The 18,292-nt window shown below is 37.6% G+C and overlaps 1 protein-coding gene across 2 annotated transcripts in view; it reads left to right on the top strand.

Moving 5' to 3' along the window:
• The window catches only part of pdzrn3b (PDZ domain containing RING finger 3b), a 100,955-nt gene that overhangs the window by 13,249 nt on the left and 69,414 nt on the right, over positions 1–18,292 (top strand). The window lies entirely within an intron of this gene.

The following is an 18,292-nucleotide window of genomic DNA, read 5'->3' as shown; positions in this document are numbered from 1 at the left end:
TATAAAAAATGTGTCAAAATTCTATCTCTCTATGCATCTATCTATCCATGCACACATTTGTAGTATGTGCATAGATGTAGACAGATGGTTTACAGATATTTACTTACATATATAGAAGACTATCATTGCCTCCAAAGATGATTTACTTATATAAAGAGAATATCCCAGTTTTTATATACAGTATATAATTAACAAAACACTCCAAACTGTTTTTGCTTATGTCATTGTGAAGAAGCATGTGTAGAATGATGAGAAACCTTTCTGTCGACTCTGTGTGTGTGTCTGTGTGTGTGTGTTTGTAAGGGGTGTTTAAGTCAAACTGCACTTGTGATGAAATTTCTTGTGAATGAAGGCATAAAACTGATTGACCTTTACAGAAAACTTCAAGCTCAGTACGGTAATGAGACTGCAGTAAAATAATTGAATGACGATCTCGGCCAAGGTGGCTCAGAGCCCACTGTCGTTGCCGTGAACATTCAGTGAGTGCAAAAGAGTCCTGACCTCGCTTCAAGCCATTTTCAAATGTTTGGGCCATTAAAGGAGTTCCTGGGAGGCCAGTGTTTTAGATATGGAGCAGGCAGTCTGATCATGGCTTTGGCACAGTCAAAAGTCCCAGTTTGACTTGAATGCCTTTAGTGTGTGTGTAAGGGTATATATTCCTAGTAATAGCAACGCTTAAAAATACATTGAGCAAGATTTTCAGCTCATGTTCAAATCCTCAAGCATAACCTGACTTGCACTGTGAACATTACAGACTTTTCTACGTCTCTTTTGTTGAGCTGTGAAACTGAGCAGATGGTGTTTACTCATATAAATGAACGTGGCATGTAGTTTCTCCTCTTAGCTTGGAACAAAATCCAGGCTGCCTGAACGTTTAAAGTCGAATGTACAAACATTGTTTTTACAGTGGCATGTAGTATGATTCTGGATGAAGCAAATTAAGACAGAGCATGTTTTAAACATGTTATTCTGTGGTTAGGGTTCTTGACCCAGGTCTCTATGATCGACTAGATCAATCTAAATGTTTTTACTACATGCAGACGCAGCATTGGTTCAAGTATAAGTCATCTGTAACGTCAGCATTTTAGCTGTACCATTTACCCGACTTGTGCTTTTTGACCCCATGCTATGGTGAAACAAGAGACATGTGAAACCTATATGTAAAATTTACGTGGCGGAAAAAGCTAATTCACTGAAGCGGAAAGGGCGTGTAATGTGGAAAGCACGGTTGTTTGTGGTAGTAGCTAATTTGTGAGCCAGGAAAACAAAGTAGGCATGTCTGAGCAAACAGTAAGGCAGAACTGTGGTCTGGTTGACTAGTAAAATAACAGAGGCGCCATTAATTTATAAGTAGAGCTCACACATGACTTTTGTCTCGTTGTTTTCTTACTGCTGTTTGGTGAATGTCTAGGTATAGAATTAAAAGAAAAAATCGAAAGAACATAAGCCGGCTATGGTTACTTCTAAAATCATACCTGCTATATCTTTGTCTATACGCTACATCTAAGTGTTTCAGTAAGGAGACATCTACGCTACATTTAAGTGTTTTAGTACGGATTGTGATTTTTGTGGATTTCTAACTGCCAAGCTGCTTCTGTTGGACCCCTGAGCAAGACTCTGAACCCTTTCTGCTCCTGGTGTTCTGTATCATGGCTGAGCCTCTACACCGAACCATTTTTCCTATCAAGCTGGGATATGTGAAGAAAAGAATGTCACCCTGTTATCCAAGAGTTAGTTCCGACCAAGTAATCTGATTGGACGAGAGGCATTCCACAAAGGGTGATAATGGATAACAGCACTGGGACGTTTACCTAGATGCATCACTCCGAGTCCCAGCATGTCGGTTGCAGCATGGGTTAAAGTATTTGTGCACGGTCTGCTATACTGAGGAGAGAGCAACTGCCTGCCGAAACCCACATTCAAAACCAGTCACGGGAGCACGTTCAGCAAGAAAGACATCTGATAATGTTATTGTAAACAACTCTTTGCCTCCTTATTAACTACTCCTAAGTTGTTCCAAATACAAATGTTTTATTTATGCATAAGGCAAGCTACAAAGCTAATTAGCTCTGACACAGAGCTGAATCCCTAATTGTCCTCAATGGCACTAATTAATGGGTTAAACAAGTAATTGTTCAACATAGTGCACTAGCTTTCCATTTAACGCTATTTAACCCCTCAACCCGGAAGTTAACAGACCTGATATTCTAAAGCGGGATAAATATATTTGTGTGTGTGTACAGTATGTATATATGTGTGTATGTTTATATATATTTTCAGTGATGTCAAATATGGTGTTGATGCTAGTAGCGTTTGATTTGTAATAAAAAAAACCATCACAGGTCTAACGCTGTTGCAGTGCTTTAACCGACCTGGTTTAAAGTGTCTGGAACAGCTCCTTTCTCTCTTGCTCTCTCTTTTTTTGTAAGGCACAATCATACCCTTTGTTAGCTGAGGTGTGTCTTTGCACTAAATTTGTGAATTATATGGCTTGCGGTTGTATGTTAGCCCTCCATGCAGTACTATACACGTATCTCAAATTACTGTGCTTTGAGTAATGAATCTTGCTGGAAATGTAATCAAGAGGGAACTAAATACCTTTTTTTTATTGTACGTAGTTAAACCCAGAATCAATGGTTTCATTCTGATCCTTTCCCTTTATACGAATTAGCTTCTTGAAAACCAGTGCCACCATTAAGGTCATGCCACTTTTCCTTCTCATGCCATCCATCAACACTTAAGTTGTCAATTCATACAACAGGACCAGGAGGCTCATTAATTCAGCTTTAACATTTGGATGGCTTTCTCCTGGCTTGCATGCTCAAGTTCAGAGTATAAACAAGTTAAAGCTTGAGGTGTGTTCTCTAGCATACACATTTTTCCTGTCATTATTTTTTCTCCCCCAGTCTACATCGATGACAGGGTGACAAGTAACCACAAAAAACAAAATTATCATTAATGACTTTGACCATAAATGTAAAGTGCTTATTTGTTTATCTGGCTGTCTTTTGTGACCGCAAGAATCTGAATCCAGTCATAACACTCTCGTTTTAGATTTAGGCCAGGAGTTACATTCAAAGCAATGCCTTGTTTTTCTGGGACACTTCATTTCCTACCTGGATTCTTGCATGGAGTTTGATTGCCGTCACACTTTAATAGACTTGACTGGTGGTCACACTGATACAACTGGCTTAAAGCCAGTGGTTGATGGAGCATCTCCGCAGGTGTGCCACATCGCCCTCCAGCAACATACACCAATCAGGGGTAAAATGAAAATGCAAAATGTCAAGCTCCAAGTTCCCCTTGTGCTGTCGAGGCAACTCTGGGCCCTCAGGGCATGACTCCACAAGACCTCTGGAGGTACTGGGACATTAGCAGTGGATCATTTGGGTACTATTGGTTGCCTTCTTGGATCAGACTTGTTTGTCCAGCACACCCCATGGATGCTCGATTTTAGATTTGGAGGCTGGATCAACAACCTTGAACTAGTTTCCTGCTAAGCCCCATGTGCAGCAAGCTGTGATGCCCTGAGTGTTCTTTAGAACCCAGACATCTCACATGTCAGTAAAAGTCTTTCTAAGAAGGATGAACTTTACCTGTAGAGCTACAACAGTTAGAGCATGATATAATGCTGTATGCTTTCCTTCACCTCTACTTTTGGTATATTTTCCTTTGTTTATATTCCCTGACAGAAAAAGTATTCCTGAAGTTGCTTTGTGAACAAAAAGCAGATCATGAGAAATACCATCCATGCATCATCACTAAACAACTTGCCACAGGCATCACCTGATCCTTACAACCGAGCTCAAATGAAACACAGCTGCTTCGCTTTGTACCAAACCAAAACAGCCTCGTAATTGCTAACATATATCTGTGAGAAATAAAGACTATCTCTAACAAAGCTCTAGAATCAAACATTCATAGTAGTGGCATGAAGCTAAAGTAAAGCAGACTCAAGTGATTTGCTGGATGAATGGTGCCTTGTTTGCTTCAGACATTTTCTCATAAAAATGCCTGCTCTTATTGCTAAAAAGAAATTCTTTGTTTAGGCTTATTTGTAGACTTTATTGGAGCTATATCTAATCTAAGCTTTAACACTTAAAAAGTTCGCTATTTAAGTCTTTTTATTTCATGCCAAATCAATGAAAATTCCAAAACAGAAATGAACAGTTTTAACATTTTTGTCTTGTTAAACAGTTTTAAAAGGTTTATCTGTCTGGTAATGGTGAGATGGAAAGCAATGCACTACATCCTAGAGTCTAGAATGAACTGAATGAGTCATTTTAAACACTTTTCGAACCCGGACCCTGGAGGTGCTGGGTGACAGTGCAAAACACCATGCCACCACCATACTTTAAAAATAATAAAATATAATATTAAGTGACAACAACAGTTTTAATACACAAAGGTCAGCTGTTCTGGAATAGTTCTTGCAAGAACATTATTGTCAAGTGCATTTGCAAAACCCTTCAAGCACCATGATGAAACTGGTCTCATAAAGACCTTCCCAGGAAAGCAAGACCAAACCTTACCTCTGCTGTAGAGGAGAAGTTACTTTAGAGTTACCAGCTCAAAAATCACCGATTAACAAACAGCACCTCAGATTAGAGACGTTATGCAGGTTTTACAAAGCAAAAGTAGCAGACGCATCTCAATATTAACTGTCCAAAGAATTACTGTTCTATATAATATTGCATATTTTGGATGCCTTCAGCATTATTGTACAATATAAAGAGAAATAAAAATCAGAAATGTCAATGGAATTAGAAGGTGTCTCTAAACTTTTAACTGGTAGCGTAGTTAAAATTAAAGAAGTGGTAACAAACGTTTTATTGCAACAAGCTGCAAAGTGCTTAGGCAAAATAAAAAGAATCGGTTGTTCATGTAACAACCCCTGCAGCAACCTCATTTCCCCTCTTGTCTGTTCCAACCAATCAGCATTCAGCCACACTTGAATGATTCGTGTGTCACTGTGTGGCTTAACAAACAAAAAATATTCATCTGAAACTGCACAGGGACTGGTCGATAACCAAGAGCCAAAAAAAGTTCTTCAGGAAGCCTGAAGAAATATTCCTCCATTAAAAATACAAAAAAGTCTGGATTTAAAAAAAAAAATAAAAAAAATGAAGTAACAAGGGGTAGTTCAAGACTTACACAGTACTGTTCCTTATATATCCTAAAAAAAAATTTAAGTCATTAAAACTTTACGGGTCCTCCAGTTTCTTTGTTTCCTGCTATTTGTCCTAGTTTTAGTGTTTATTTTGTAAAACTCTGAACCGCTTAAGGAAGGCAAATATTTAATTTAATCTTTCTTACCATTACGCATGCATTCTTATTTAATATTTTGATTGGTATACTGTGTTAAACTATAAACTTTCATTCGACCGTCTTTAGCTTTAGATTAAAACGTGCAATGTGAAAAATATTCTTCACGCTCCGAAAAACACTCTTCCACAATTTGAGTCCTAAAACATGCCCATGCCATCAGGAAAAACAAAACAAAACAAAAGAAACATTGATGGTGTGACTTGGTCATTCAGTACATTCAGGTCGTCAGCTGACTTCATTTTATTGCCGCTCTGGAATGGGTCAGTCTGGACTAATCAGACAGTATGATCATTGCTGTAAACTCTAATAGCAAATTAAAGTCTTTTTAGATGTGTTTTTTATTCTCATGAATGAGTTTGTTTCTAAACACAATATTGAAATTGTGAGCATAAAAGTTTACAATTCACCTAATAACTAGCTAGAAATATTGAAATATAACAAGCTGTTTTTAAGGTGATGTATTTGATTGCACCATTGTAGTATCCCCCCTCCTCTCGTATCTTTTAACACAAGCGAAAATGGTATTTGTCTTGTAGCAGTGGCATTAGAGAGGTTGTAAATGTCAGTTTGTTTAAGTCTGCAAACACCCATGGGTCAAAGGTTAAACTACAGCCATCTTTTAAAAGAACATCCACTGAGACCATTTTCAGCTATTTGTGTGAGAAACCAGGCACGAGATTGGTTGAAAACTGTTGCTCGTTTTACTTTTATTCAAATATTTTCACATGACATCATTCTAACGCCTGCGCTAGTTCCTTCAAATATTTAATGAATATAATGTTGACAAAATAAATTCCGCTGAAAGCTCTGACCTTAAGAGCGAAGCTTTCTAGCCAGAACCCTTATTTGCTTATCTCCCTTTGGGGTCTGTGAGCAGTGAGATTACCCATAGAGTGGCACTTAACACCAAACACCTCCGCGGGTTTTTTCAGGCTGAGTGGGCGCTAAATGGCGATAGAATAGCCTTTTACTGAATAGGGTCTATCAGAAAAGTGAAGTGAGTGTTGAGAGGAAGGAACTTGGCATGTTAGTTAGCCTTTCTTTGACGAGAGGCTTTTGGGAGTTCTTTTTGTCCCCCTCTGATTAATTTGAGCTAGTGGTTTGGGTACTTAATTAACTGTCTTTATTTCCTGGCAAAGAAAGCATGTGCTTGGAAAAATCATAAAATCTAACATAACAAAAACAGACATCGGACAGTAATTTGTAACGAGCCTTTGTGAAAACCTCATTATTATTAAATTATAACTGCTGACAAATAATTAACGATTACACAAATACATAAAGAGGGTTTACCCAATATGAGTTAATCGATTAAATACATTCCAATGCTGCTGTCTCCTTTGGCTGAGCAAAGGCCAAGAAACTAAATCATAATGTACACAATGATGTGCACTTAACAGTGAATTGAATGTAAAAACCCAGTAATAAAGTCTTAGTAAAGGAGCAGAAAGCTTGTACCATGTAGTATTAAAGGGATGTCTTCATTCCCAGTTTTAGTTATTTTTAGTCCTTCAGATGGGTCTCCTTACTTTTTCTTTTTTCCCATTTTTGTTAGAATGGGTATAAACAAGCTAATCAGATTTTCTTCCTACTGTGACCTCACATACTGTAAGAAGACACATTCCTCCTGGCACTTCTCTGGCGGTGTGTGGCTCAACAGTAGCTAATTTAGATAGACACTAAAACGGCGCATTTGGACGAGGGGGCATTTTGGATGTGTTTCAGCCACAGACAGACACACTCACACACTCACACCCTTTGGGGAACCTCTGTGAAATATTTCACCATTTACCTTTTAAATAAGTAGTAAAATGTGACTTTTAAATGTATATATATGTATATCACCTATGTATATCCATATAAACAAATCTATGGCTTTTCAAATCCAGTGACCCAAGATTCCGTTCCTACAACTGTTTGTGTTTATGTTCTACTTGTATTTAAATTTTTTTTTTAAGTGCAGTCAGTTGGGTACATATTGATATTAGACGCAGTAATCAATTTTTACAAGAGGCTTTGTATAACTTTGTGATAAAATTGAAAACCAGGCTTCTTCTTGGAACATTTCAGACTTTGGAAACTTAAAAACTATATATTTAATAGGATATATTATTTAATACTATATATCTATATTCCACAATATGTATATTTATTGCATTTGTTAAACCCTAAATATGTACTAGAGGGAAATAGTAAATAGTTAAAAGCAAGATTAGAGGCTTTGGAGACATCTGTTAGAGGAAAGACTTGAATGGAATTATGTTCTAATGTTTTTAATGTGAGATTTATTTTATAGTATAGATTTATTTTTATCTATTTATAGTTTATCTATTTTCTTTAGGGTTAAATTTTTTCAGGTGTTGGCTTTTATGTATACAGTCTTATGGACGTTTTTAATAAAGTACCCAAGCTGAATTCATTGACTGCTTTTTAGTTCATATTTTGAAAAGTTGGTAAAGTGAAGAGCTAACCTGAGTTAACCATTTAGTAAGGGGCCACATGAAGTGCTTTTGAAGTTCTAAAGCTGTTTTGTACTTTTCTCAGAAAAGCATAAATGTGAATAGGATCTCCCGGAACTCTTTAGGTTCAGGTTAAAGGGTTTTGTTAAGAAACCTCAGTACACCTTTTTTACTAGATATACTCCACCTTGCTCTGTTCTTAATAACATTTATCATCAGGATAGACATATCTGATATATTTAGATCCGAAAGGCCATTTTTAGTTTTACAGGGATAATAAGTCAGGTCAAACCAGCATGGGGTTGAGACCCTTGACCTCTTTCTTTCTCTCTCTCTCTCTCTCTCTCTCTCTCTCTCTCTCTTTCTCTCTCTCTTTTCTTTCCGCAATACCACTAATACATTGTTAGAACACATGATGTTTTCACATAGACGTGTCACAAAGTCCTCCGTGTTCATTTTTGTTCAGGGATGATTTCTAATCACAAGGGAAAGATCATGTTATCTGTTGTGTCTTATAGTAAGAAGTGGGCCTTTGTGAAAACCTTTATTGAATTTGGCACTGGCCGAATGTGTCCTACCAAGACAAGGCAAGGCATGCAGGCTGTTTAATCTAGATGGACCTAGCATGCCTTGCAAGAGTGCTCTATACAAATATCAGTCCCAGCTGAGAGGGCTATTCAAGTCCTGCTTGGCTCACCTTACTCAAGATATTAGATCCAGTGAAAATAAAGGGGCCATACTCAGTGTCTGTTGTTGATTATGAGGAAGTAGAGGCATGCTGCGACTGAATAGGACTGCTTTGTGTTATTGGGTAGAATGGATCTGTAGCTGGGAAAAGTGCTTCCAAGAAAGATAGGAAAAAGAAGAACAAAGCTGCAAGAAGCCACACTAACAGTAGCTGTGTTTACATGGACAGTATTTCCTCCATCTGATTCAAATCATTGTGTTAAAAGACTCCAATTTAACAGTTTAAGATGCTGATCTGATAAGATGCGCATTTACATGCTCAAAGCATTTAATCAGAATATTACTTTTTGACATGTAAAAGCGTTGCCACAAAATCTGCCACAAATATAACAAAAAAAAGAGGAAGAAATATTATACTCCAAATGTGATTTTGGATTAGGCTTACCATCTTTTCTGATAATTTCCACCTTCTGCGTTATAATTGGTTCCAAGAATTCAGCCTAATCTCTGATTGGTTTGATGCTTTACTACCTATGAAAAGCCGAGCCAACCAGTGCTCCTTCCTCAGCCAAAGACCCAATGGATGAATGCCTGAAGTAAAGACGTAAAGGAGTAAAGGAGTTTATTGACCAGGAATAGAAGAAAGTAGAAGAAAGATATCCCAGAACTCGTCAAGAGACTACATGCGGCAAACATCCACAGAAAGAATGGATTTATTTCAACAGGAGAGAAATGATCAAATCCAAGTGTTTACATGGATAATATTTACCTGCTGAGAAGATTATTGAAGGCTTACACCAACCCCCTCATTCCCCTTAAAGATTAATTCCGATCATGCCGGATAGACTGAGGCTGTTCTGTTTGAGGTGTTTATATGATGCATTTTTTCCCCATTGGGGTATTATTTTGATTAGTAGTGGGTCATTATTATCCAGTGATAGTGGCAATATGCAACATTTTTTCACACTTAAGCATGATCATGATGGGTTATTGCCAGTTACTCTGAATGATTGAGGCCATACTTGTTTTTTTTTTATTTTGTGCCAACTCCGTCTATCCCTTTCAGCCTTCCTGACACTGCTAGTATGTTGCCACTCAGTCTGGTTTAAAGATAATCTAAACACACACTCATTAGGAGGAAATGTCTTTAACTTTGCTGCATTTATGGGCATAACAGTAATTATTTACGGTTTCCTAAATTCTAGGGAGTTATAATGGGCATATGCAATTAAAGCTAATTGTTTTGCCAATCAATCAACCCTGCCTAAACATAACTGTAACAATAGTCTCGGGTTACCTGGCCAGCTGCTCTCTCAGGCAGAACGTCTTAACTCCCATTGCTGTGCAGTATGGCAATACATAGCATAGAAATGTTGATTGATTGATGTTTACTTAAATCATCAAGGTTTAAAAAGTCACAGCAGCCAGTTTTGTGTAAAAATGTATTGACTGTTAGGTGCCCATGTCCTGTGCCCAAGCCCAAATCATCACCCCATTCACTGCTGTGCTTGGCAGTGGGTATGGGGTGTTTCAGCTGAAATGCTGTTTGGTTTCCACCAAACATGGACAAACATGGGCATCAAAGCCAGACAAATGCACTCTGTTCTCATCTGTATATAGGACATTGTTGTAGAAGCATTGTGCTTTGTTCAGATGTAGTTTTGCAAATCTCAGTCGTCCATGTTTATTTTTAGACAGAAAACGGAAACAGTACTTGTTCAGTCTTCTTCTAATTGTGCTGTGTCATGGACTTTAATATTTGACATGCTTAGCGATGCTTGTTTTTTATTTATTTATTTATTTATTTTTATTAAGCATTGTCTAATCCTGAGATGAAGGTGCTAGGACGTCCACTCCTGAAAAGATTGGCAGCTTTATATTGCTAATAGTTAATAGTTTTATTAACCTTTCCAGTTGTGCGCAACAATTGCATGTCTTTTCATTGTGCCATTGTGTTAACAAATGGGTGAATGCTCCAGACCAACAAACGTCTGCTTTCATAAAGGTCTGCAGTTAATCAAGGGCTGATGATTAGCAGTACCTGGCTGCCAGTTACCCACTTAAATCCTGTGAAAGCAGTAATTAGTACCTACTATTACCCATATGTTTTTGAAAATTTATTTTTTATTTTTTGCCTTCGTATTTGTTAAATAATGGCACAGTAATAAAAGGTTGTATGCTATAGGTTTAAAAGAAACATAACAGTGCTTTCTATAATTTCTATTCATATTGTTCTCAACATGACAATGTTGTTTTTTTCTTGTTATTATTTATAACAGTCCTGTTCAAGGTTACCTCCAAATAAAAGGAGATGTGGTGTTCAGGGACTTATTAAGAAGCAGACATGAGTTCATGCAGTTATTTTGTATAGCTCAATTTTCATTGATTTCATAAAAACATATACAGTACACAATAATATACAGTACTGAATTGAAAAGAAGAACAATATTACCTTGTTGTCACCTGAGGGTTTATTTCATCTAAAGGAGAAACTAACATACACACTATAAGCGTGTTAATTCACCACAGTATGTGTAATGTAAGTGTTTGAAGGGTGTGTGCACCGCCTTGCTGTAGACATTGTTCATATCTTTCATTCGGTCCCCATTCATGACCACTTCCATATGAGCGGAAATAATGCTCAAGTATTCTTAACTATGAAACTTTTTCCTCCCTTGAAAGACCCGTTTTCAACAGCAAATGCACAACACAACTTCCTTTTCACTACTGGGAACACTTCTGGCAGGAGCTGTGCCCCGTAGACAAATGCACGTTCGAGATTCGCCAGTTTCAGTACTGTATATTTTTGCTCATTGTGATTTTATATTGGTTCAAGATAAGAAATTATCCATAGTGTGATATAAGATTTTGCCCATATTGCCCAGTAGCTCGATACTTTTATGTAGGCTGTCTGTAATTCACCATCAGTTAAATTCTAATATACTGGCTAACAGGCATTTCTTTAGGGTCATAACAGCCTGTTGCCTACTTCTGGTTTCCCTCTGTAATACAGTCCAGGCCTTATGTTTCTATAGTCTGGCTACATCATCTTAAATGTGTTTTGCAAAACAAAATCAAGACTACACCAGTGCCTGTATATTAAAAGGTAAGATTGAGTATTTCCATTGAATGAGAGTGGTACAGTACAAAATGATAATTTAATGTTAAAAGTATGTATATCTTTATTTAGTGTAAATGTTATTTATATTGGCGCAGTATGCACATTGATGAAATTAACTCTAAAGTTGAAATGCATTAAAATGGGCACAGTGTAAAAAATGCAAAGTCAGCTAGTCTACAATGTACAGTGTAGGGAAATTCCAATTCTGCTTATTGTTATCGGTGACTTGTTCGGAAGCATGACAGCACTTTGTGGGGGAGCTAGGGGTTTTGAAATAGATAGATAGTTTCCTGGGTGTGTAGTTCCAGCCAATTGTTTTAGCATCACAACCCTACGTGTATTATGTCTATTAAAATGCATACATTTATCATGCCCATCTATTGCTGGAATAATTGTGACTGTAATTTATGATTAGGTCCTTTGCATCGTTTCCAAATATGGTATGAAAAGAGACATGTCGTTTTCCGATCCTGTTCATTTTATCCCGAGGCATAAAGATAACATTCCTATTTTAAAACTTGGATCCCAGAGTTGCTTTTTTTCCCTCCTGCAAGTTAAGCCAGAGCTGCTGCTGCCCTTGTAAATGTTCAAACTGAAATGACCATACTGTAATTCGAGTATACTTTGTGCTATATTTCAACTGTCCTTTTACGATCCAACATTAAAGTCACTCTGCATGTGAGCGGCAGCCCTCACACTAACATTTCCTCCCATAACTCAGTGACATATGAATCTAAGCATTTTTTTAATCTTTCCTCTACAAATGGAAAAGCATACTATATAAAACCGTGTCGACAATCATAGACCCGCTCTGAAGAAGGTGAATACAGATTAGGAGTACCCCATTTGACAAGATAATCTCAGATAGCGCAAGATAATCTCAGATAATTAAGTGCTTTGTCTAAATCTCATGTCCAGTGTCAGCTCTTTTAGTCTTTAAAACAGCAAAATAAATCAGAAATCGTAAACCCAGCAAAAAGCTGCATATTTTACATTCTTTAAAGTAGAAACCTCTTCCTTTTCAACAAGCTTCATGAGATTGTCATCCAAGATCATTTTTTAATCACACTTTTGTGTGTTAAACAAGTAGTCCAGCTCTATGACTGATACTGTAATCAGTGATCACTGAACATGAAATTTGTGCTTGAACATTTAGGCTTGAACCCAGTAAGACACCAATCATACGCCGATGGCTCTTAGTATAAAAATTCTGCTTAACAAATGCCATCACCCCCATTCTTTTTTGTTCAGGAGAAGTTTAAATAAGCAGTCATTCACAGTGCAAACCATGTGGAACCAGCAACTGCTGTGCGCCGTTCTCATGCAAACGTGTGAAAATAGAAACCAGTGTTCCTAAGTTAGCTCTGTTTGTTGCTGAGTCCTTCTGCGTCCTGCCCGTGACCTCCACAGAGGGATGCAATCCCTTTCACATTCAACATTTCCATTTGGTGCTCCATCTGGGCATCCTACTTGAAAAGGAGAATTTATTAGCTGGATGTCGGCTATAAGATAAGTAAGTCTGGATGTATCTTTGGTTTGGATCAAGATTCAGCGGAATTGACCATTAACAGAATAGGATGGTTTTAATACAGCCTTAATAAAAAAAATAAATTAAAACTTGGGCTGTTGATTTATTTGGTCTCCAAACCCAGTAACTTGAATACAAACTGTGGTAGAGAGGAGACTGGCATTTAAAATGCATTGGTCAAAGAAAGTATCTCCCAGGCCTTTAACATTAAGGCGTTGTTGCTTTTAATCCACAGTCAGGCCAGTGAAATGATGTCCAACAAGTAAAGATGGTTTTGCCTGCTGTAAGCTGATTATATTTCGTGGCAGCATCTTATTTAAGAGAGTGCCCATGAGTTGTCTGAGTGGTTATTCTTACGAGGTTTAACTTGAAACTTGACCTAGTCACCAGTTTACTGTTGGTGCCTTTCCAAAGTATTCATCCTCCTTGAACTTTTCCCCATATTGTCATGTTAGACATAAATGTACAGTATTTTATTGATGTGATAGACCAACATAAAGTGGCACATAATTGTGAAGTGAAAGAAAATGGTTTGCATTTCATTACGAATAAAATACTGAAGTGTGTGATGTACATTTGTATTCCGCCCCCTTTACTTTGTAATCCAGTGGAACCAATTGCCATTAGAAGTCTCCTAAATAGTAAATAAACCCACCTGTATAATTTAATCTCAGTATAAATCACGCTGTTCTGTGAAGCCCTCAGAGGTTTGTTAGAGAACATTAGTGAATAAACAGCATTATAAAGGCCAAGGAACACAACAGTCAGGTCAGGAATAAAGTCTAGGTTAAGGTTCTAAAAAATAGGTTAGGTTATAAAAAATATCCTATTCTCTCTCTCTCTTCCTCTCTCTATCTATCTTTATCTATCTATCTAGAGTGTTAACATTATGGCTGATTGGTGTATATTATTTGCAACTGCAGAAGACAGTTAAATGTTAAAACTCTGATCCGAATTTATGCATTGCTTGTGAGGGATTCCAGATGTTTCCACTAACATACAGAATAACACAAAAACACCAGCCAAGTATTGTACAAGTAGCTGCACTTAAGGAAGGGGATATTTATGTATTCATGTCTCTCATACTCTAAGAGCATACCTGTCTGGCTTCACACTGGGACAGAAGACAACCGCCCATTGTGGAGCTCGAGTCATTCAAAAATGGGCGAGTTAATCTGTAGAGAAGGTGGCGGAAATTCAAGGCTAGAGATGAAACAGATCAGGCCAGAGGAGATGGTCGTTTATCTCCATGGGGTGTGTATGTGAAAGGGGTCGGGTACAGCAGGGGTGGCTTTAGTGCAAGTCCTGTCAGACAAGGTAGGTGATGTTAAATAAACCACAGCACATCTGCAGCCAGGCATCAAGTTACGGAGTGTACTGGCAGCCTGACAAGCGTTCCTTTGTGGACTCAGGGAGACTCTCCTCGCTTTGCACAGCTATCCTCCTCTCTTTGATTTGCAATGGGTAACATTCAATGCATCATTTAGATTTATGTGAGAGATCATGGTTCCTTTTCTGTGATGTGTCTTCATCTAGCCTCATTCTGTCTAGGCACGTTATCTCGGGAGAAGTGAAAGTGATGTGTGAGTGAAAGAATTTTACTTAACAGATGTCTAAATGAGGTCTGGCCTAACGCAAAGTGTGTCTAAGCTGTGAGGAGAGCACGTCACATGTCTTGAATAGCAATGAAATCCCTTTTTTTTTATGAATTGAAGGGAGCACAATGGGACGTGTGCAGGACCATAGTTTCATTATCCAGTGACAAAAGCTTGCATGATAGTTTATGCAAATATCAAGCTGTTGTCATGGTCAGTAAGTTGTTGAAAAAAAAGTAATAAACAGTGATTTTTCTGTGAGGAAGAGAGTAACAGAGAGAGAAATGCTGAACTCAACTGCCCCCAGCACTTCACTGCTATATCAGGGTAACAGCTGCTGTTTTGTGTGTTAAGGCATCCTTGCTGCCTTAAACGTTTTCCAGACACAGTTGCTCTTGCATAAGGATTCTGGGATATTTTTTTATTTTGGTAGGCTCCCGCAGTCCTCTTACAAAATCGCAACTACTTGGGCAACCATGACTATGCTGATAAAACAGCCATCTTCGTCTTACTTGTACGTGTCCAGGTTGAGCCTAGGCAGGTTGAAGGAAAGTTGTTGAATTTTTTAAATGGTTGTATGAGAGAATACAAGCATGCATGGTCCATAAATGCTCAATGTATTTTAGAACACTAGTAATTAATCTAATGAAGGATACTTTAAATACTTCAGTGCAAAATCCACATAGCTACAGATTACTATTGTGAAATAATGAGTGCAATAACAGAGCATGTGGTATGATAAATTATCATTCATTCCAGACTGGCGCAAACTTGTCAAAATGTATTATAGTTAAGATCAGTTTTTCACTGTATATATTAAATAAATATTTAAATTACTATACAGGACCATATACTTTATTATATGGAATATTACAATTTTTTTTTTAAACTTGAACTATTTCACAGAAACTTAAACTCTTTGAATTCTTATTTATGGCACCATGCTGGTTTTTGATAAGCATGTTAGAAATTTAAGGTCTTCTAGAGTTCAGAATTGCTAATGTGTGAACATGGATAAATTTCATAACTAAGAACCTAGCCTAGCAAACATGTCTGGATGAACATGCTTCGAGGAATGATGTGAAAAATATCCTTGATTTAGCCCCAAGGGATCAATAAAGTCATGTGTATGTTGCAGATCAGTAAACCGAGTGTGTTTGATGTAGATCTGTGGAAGTACATGTGTGCCCTCGATCTGTCTAACCTTATTCGGTTTCACTTTAGTTTCCTGTTTGATTCTAAGAGTGGTCTAAAACCAAGCGCTCAATAATATTTTCAAGCATTATCACTTGTTTTAAGCTCAGAAAATGAGAACCACATGTTTGCCTTGGTTCTTAAAGGGAAGAAAAACAGAGCGATGGGGAAATCCTAGGTGAAGCTCTATTTCTGTCCAAACCTTTATATTTCCTTTATCTCCAGGTAGCAGATGTGCTGAACAAATGAAGCAATGTATCGAGCCTTTCAGTAAGACTAGTTTCATGTGCATGTTTCAGAAAAAGTGAAATCTCTCTTTTTTCCAGAGTTCTGCTGCATACTTCATCACAGTCAAAACAATTCCAAATTGTTGTGGTGTGAAGACAATAAAACGGGAAAAAAAACAAAAACCATTTTTCCAGTCTGTGATCTTGATGATCAAACAAATGTGTTTTGCTGGAAATGGAATGGTTTTTTGATCTAAGATTAGCATTGCCATGTACGGTCTTGTTTTTGCAGATATATTTTGCCCATAATAACTGTGCTGTGGTTGGTCTGTAGCTAGCGTCATGGATTTTTACTTTTTTTTTTCTTTTACATATAGCATAAATTTTGCAGGCATTTCAGCAACTTCCATGTCACATGGTTTTAGTAACTAAGACACAAATTATGCATTTAAAGTTTTATATATTTTAGCATAGTATATGTTCAGTTGTATGTAATCTACACTATGGGAAGTCAGGGCTAGAGGCTCATACTATCCCCGACAACTCTTTGTATTCTCTTTGAACTCTTTGTTGGTTTTACATGTGCAGGTGGGACATGCCTTGTTACTGGTATTTTATTCCTAGCAATCGACATTTTGGTAAAGATTTTATTTTATCATTTGGATAATGATATAACGAGTCTTCATGAAGAATTCGTTTCTAATGCCTGTCACTAAAACCAAGTGCCGACAGAGTTTAAAACACAGAACAGCAATATCAGACTTGCGTCGGGCTTTCATCCAATAGGTCTTTTGGTTCGCCACACATACTAAAGCAGATAACCAATCAGCAACAACACAATGCTAGTTTTGATGGAAAGGTATCAGAACATCCACAGCATCTCAACCTGCCGCACATGAGGCTTAGCAGGCAAACAGTTTAAGGTTCTCTCCCAGATCTCGCCTAAAGGATTTTATGTCCCAGTGCCAGACACCACAGCACACCCACAGAGGTCTTGTGAAGCCCGGTGGTACAATGGGAACCTACACAAGTAACTTTACGAATTCTAACACAAAAGGTGGGACTTATCGGACAAGATGGGAAGCCTAACCTAACCTTAAAGTTGGAGCGCTGTACTTCTGTTATATTTCTGGCAGATTAAATGTGCCACAGTGGTCAGAAACACTTTGCTCCTTTCAAAAGAAAAAAAAAAAAAAGCTTGTATTCTGATTAAATGTACATCTTATCAGATTGCCGTCCATGTAAACTGTTAAGTTGGAATTTCTAATGGTAATGGATTTAAAATGGATTGAAGAAATATTGTCCATGTAAACATAGCTACTTGCTTTTTGTGTGTACACATGGCCAGGGAGCTTAATGTGGGCCAGCGAAAAGCTCAGTGACTTCTCTCTACAGAAGACCATCATGCAGCTGAGGGTCATTAAGGGAGCTAGGTTTACCAGTCCATCATGTGAAGTACGCTGAGCCTAAGTGTGAAATGGCAGTTTAATTTCACACATGACGTAAAAGCTCTAAGGCCATCATGTAATCTAATGGAGCAGGAGCCATTGCCACATAGAATCCTGTGACTAAATGCAATGATGAAAGATTAGATTACATAGTAATTTATTTAGAAATATTGCTGTTATGCTTTTCCTTAATTTCACACTGGAATTAATGGATTCAGGATATTATTTATGGTAAAGATTAATAAAAAGACAACAGTTTGCATTTTTAGGGACCCTATTTATACCTGATATTGGTAAAAGATTGAAAATAGATACATACACTTGTCTCTCTCGTTTTGTCTCTCTCTCTTTTACACACACACACACACACTCACTCATGCTTTTATGCACACCAGCGGATGTTTTGAAGCGCAGAGGTATGGCTAATGAGGCAGAATACTCCCTAACTCTGTCAGGTTGTCTAGGATGAGGGCTTTAGATCTGAGTGCTAATCCTTGGTCCTGATTGAGGTTTTTGTTTGGGTGAAGAGAATCTAGAAACAGCTGTACCGTATTTAAGTCTGAAATCCATCGTGCTTCATGCAAGGATGAACTGACCCACAAATTCACATCTGGATCAAGCTTAGAAGTTAATATTTTCCTAACAATTCCTCAAATCCATAACTTAGACTCAATCCTGTCACTCTGTGGCTACCTCCGCTTCTCC

Source organism: Clarias gariepinus, chromosome 6, assembly GCF_024256425.1.
Source record: "Clarias gariepinus isolate MV-2021 ecotype Netherlands chromosome 6, CGAR_prim_01v2, whole genome shotgun sequence".
Lineage (NCBI taxonomy): Eukaryota > Metazoa > Chordata > Actinopteri > Siluriformes > Clariidae > Clarias > Clarias gariepinus.
The sequence above is the reverse complement of the archived record's forward strand: the minus strand, read 5'-3'. Positions and strand labels throughout refer to the sequence as shown.